A 4439-nucleotide genomic window follows, 5' to 3' on the forward strand; every position below is an offset into this window, starting at 1 on the left:
GTTTTCTTAATTTCACGTTCAGATTTTTCATCATTAGAGTATAGGAATGCAGGAGATTTCTGTGCATTAATTTTGTATCCTGCTACTTTACCAAATTCATTGACTAGCTCTAGTAGTTTTCTGGTAGCATCGTTGGGATTCTCTATGTATACTATCATGTCATCTGCAAACAGTGACAGCTTTACTTCTCCTTTTCTGATTTGGATTCCTTTTATTTCTTTTTCTTCTCTGATTGCTGTGGCTAAAACTTCCAAAACTATGTTGAATAAGAGTGGTGAGAGTGGGCAACCTTGTCTTATTCCTGATCTTAAAGGAAATGGTTTCAGTTTTTCACCATTGAGGATGATGTTGGCTGTGGGTTTGTCATGTATGGCCTTTATTATGTTGAGGTAAGTTCCCTCTATGGCTACCTTCTGGAGGGTTTTTATCATAAATGGGTGTTGAATTTTGTCGAAAGCTTTCTCTGCATCTATTGAGATGATCATGTGGTTTTTCTCCTTCAATTTGTTAATATGGTGTATCACATTGATTGATTCACATATATTGAAGAATCCTTGCATTCCTGGGATAAACCCCACTTGATCATGGTGTATGATCCCTTTAATGTGCTGTTGGATTCTGTTTGCTAGTATTTTGTTGAGGATTTTTGCATCTATGTTCATCAGTGATATTGGCCTGTAGTTTTCTTTCTTTGTGACATCCTTGTCTGGTTTTGGCATCAAGGTGATGGTGGCCTTGTAGAATGAGTTTGAGATTGTTCCTCCCTCTGCTATATTTTGGGAGAGTCTGAGAAGGATAGGTATTAGCTCTTCTCTAAATGTTTGACAGAATTTGCCTGTGAAGCCATCTGGTCCTGGGCTTTTGTTTGTTGGAAGATTTTTAATCACAGTTTCAATTTCAGTGCTTGTGATTGGTCTGTTCATATTTTCTATTTCTTCCTGATTCAGTCTCAGAAGGTTGTGCATTTCTAAGAATTTGTCCATTTCTTCCAGGTTGTCCATTTTATTGGCATAGAGTTGCTTGTAGTCATCTCTCACGATCCTTTGTATTTCTGCAGTGTCAGTTGTTACTTCTCCTTTTTCATTTCTAATTCTATTGATTTGAGTGTTCTCCCTTTTTTTCTTGATGAATCTGGCTGAAGGTTTATCAATTTTGTTTACCTTCTCAAAGAACCAGGTTTTACTTTTATTGATCTTTGCTATCGTTTCCTTCATTTCTTTTTCATTTATTTCTGATCTGATCTTTATGATTTCTTTCCTTCTGCTAACTTTGGGTATTTTTGTTCTTCTTTCTCTAATTGCTTTAGGTGTAAGGTTAGGTTGTTTATTTGAGATGTTTCTTGTTTCTTGAGGTAGGATTGTATTGCTATAAACTTCCCTCTAAGAACTGCTTTTGCTGCATCCCATAGGTTTTGGGTCATCATGTTTTCATTGTCATTTGTTTCTAGGTTTTTTTCTTTGTTTGTTTGTTTGTTTTTGCGGTACGCGGGCCTCTCACTGTTGTGGCCTCTCCCGTTGCGGAGCACAGGCTCCGGACGTGCAGGCTCAGCAGCCATGGCTCACGGGCCGAGCCGCTCCGCAGCATGTGGGATCTTCCCGGACCGGGGCACGAACCGGCATTCCTTCATCGGCAGGCGGACTCTCAACCACTGCGCCACCAGGGAAAGCCCTATTTCTAGGTATTTTTTGATTTCCTCTTTGATTTCTTCAGTGATATCTTGGTTATTAAGTAATGTATTGTTTAGCCTCCATGTGTTTGTATTTTTTATGGATGTTTTCCGTAATTGATATCTAGTCTCAAAGTGTTGTGTTCTGAAAAGATAGTTGATATGATTTCAATTTTCTTAAATGTACCAAGGCTTGATTTGTGACCCAAGATCTGATCTATCCTGGAGAATGTTCCATGAGCAGTTGAGAAGAAATTGTATTCTCTTGTTTTTGGATGGAATGTCCTATAAATATCAATTAAGTCCATCTTGTTTAAAAGATCATTTAAAGCTTGTGTTTCCTTATTTATTTATTTTTGTGTGATGTGTCTATTGGTGAAATTGATGTGTTAAACTCCCCTACTATGATTTTGTTATTGTCAGTTTCCCCTTTTATGGCTCTTAGTATTTGCCTTATGTATTGATGTGCTCCTATGTTGGGTGCATAAATATTTACAATTGTTATATCTTCTTCTTGGATTGATCCCTTGATCATTATGTACTGTCCTTCTTTGTCTCTTGTAATAATCTTTGTTTTAAAGTCTATTTTGTCCGATATGAGAATTGCTATTCCATCTTTCTTTTGATTTCCATTTGCATGGAATATGTTTTTCCATCCCCTCACTTTCAGTCTGTATGTGTCCCTTGGTCTGAAGTGGGTCTCTTATAGACAGCACATATACGGATCTTTTTTTTGTATCCATTCTGCCAGTCTATGTCTTTTGCTTGGAGCATTTGATCCATTTACATTTAAGGTAATTATCAATATGTATGTTCCTATTACCATTTTCTTAATTATTTTGGGTTTGTTATTGTAGGTCTTTTCCTTCTCTTGTGTTTCCTGCTTAGAGAATTTCCTTTAGCATTTGCTGTAAAGCTGATTTGGTGGTGCTGAATTCTCTTAGCTTTTGCTTGTCTGTAAAGGTTTTAATTTCTCCATCAAATCCGAATGAAGGGGGACCTTGAAGATGGCGGAAGAGTAAGACGCGGAGATCGCCTTCCTCCCCACGGATACACCAGAAATACATCCACACGTGGAACAACTCCTACAGAACTCCTACTGAAGGCTGGCAGAAGACCTCAGACCTCCCAAAAGGCAAGAAACTCCCCACGTAACTGGGTAGGGCAAAAGAAAAAACAGAGACAAAAGAATAAGGACGGCACCTGCACCAGTGGGAGGGAGCTGTGAAGGAGGAAAAGTTTCCACACACTAGGAAGCCCCTCCGCGGGCGGAGACTGCGGGAGGCAGAGGGGGGAGTTTCGGGACCGCGGAGTAGTGCACAGCGACGGGTGCGGAGGGCAAAGCGGGGAGATTCCTGCACAGACGATCGGTGCCGACCAGCTCTCACCAACCCGAGAGGCTTGCTGCTCACCCACCGGGGCGGGCGGGGCTGCGAGCAGAGGCTCGGGTTTTGGTTTTGGACGGAGCCCAGGGAGAGGACTGGGGTTGGCGGCTTGAACATAGCCTGAAGGGGTTAGTGCACCACGACTAGCCGGGAGGGAGTTCGGGGAAAAGCCTGCACCGGCCGAATAGGCAAGAGACTTTTTCTTCCCTCTTTGTTTCCTAGTGCGCGAGGAGAGGGGTTTAAGAGCGCTGCTTAAAGGAACTCCAGAGACGGTCGCGAGCCGCGGCTGAAAGCGCAAACCCCAGAGACGGGCACGAGCCGCGGCTAAAACCGCGGACCCCAGAGACGGGCGGGAAACGCTAAGGCTGCTGCTGCCGCCACCAAGGGGCCTGTGTGCGAGCACAGGTCACTCTCCACACCCCTCTTCCGCGGAGCCTGTGCAGCCCGCCACTGCCAGGTTCCCGGGATCCAGGGACAACTTCCCCGGGACAGCGCACGGCGGGCCTCAGGCTGGTGCAACGTCACGCCGGCCTCTGCTGCAACGTCACGCTGCCTCTGCCGCCGCAGGCCCGCCCCGCACGCAGTGCCCCTCCTTCCCCCATCCCCCAACCCCCGGCCTGAGTGAGCCGGAGGCCCCGAATCAGCGGCTCCTTTAACCCCGTCCTGTCTGAGCGAAAAAACAGACGCCCTCCAGCGACCTACACGCAGAGGCAGGGCCAAATCCAAAGCTGAGCTCCTGTGAGCTGTGAGAACAAAGAAGAGAAAGGGAAATCTCTCCCAGCAGCCACAGAAGCAGCGGGTTAAAGCTCCACAATCAACTTGATATACCCTGCATCTGTGGAATACCTGAATAGACAAGGAATGATCCCAAATTGAAGAGGTGGAATTTAGGAGCGAGATCTATGATTTTTTTCCCCTTTTCCTCTTTTTGTGAATGTGTACGTGTATGCTTCTGTGTGACATCTAGTCTGTATACTCTAGCTTCCACCATTTGTCCTAGGGCTCTATCCGTCCATGACTTTTTTTAAAAATTCTTTTTCTTAATAATTAAGTTTAATTGTAATAACTTTATTATACTTTACCTTCGTTCTTTCTTTCTTTCCTTCCTTCCCTCCCTCCTTTAGACAACGAATCACCCCAAATTGAGGAGGTGGTCTCAGGGAGCAGGATTTATGATTTTTCCCCCTTTACCTCTTTTTGTGAAGGTGTATGTGTATGCTTCTGTGTAAGATTTTCTCTGTATAGCTTTGCTTCCAACATTTGTCCTAAGGTTCTATCCGTCCCTTTTTTTTTTTTTCTAAATATTTTTTAATTCAATAACTATATTATACTTTATTTTATTTTTACTGTATCATCTTTCTTTCTGTCTTTTTTTTCCTTCTTTCCCT

Source organism: Phocoena phocoena, chromosome 9, assembly GCF_963924675.1.
Source record: "Phocoena phocoena chromosome 9, mPhoPho1.1, whole genome shotgun sequence".
In the NCBI taxonomy this organism is placed as follows: Eukaryota; Metazoa; Chordata; class Mammalia; order Artiodactyla; family Phocoenidae; genus Phocoena; species Phocoena phocoena.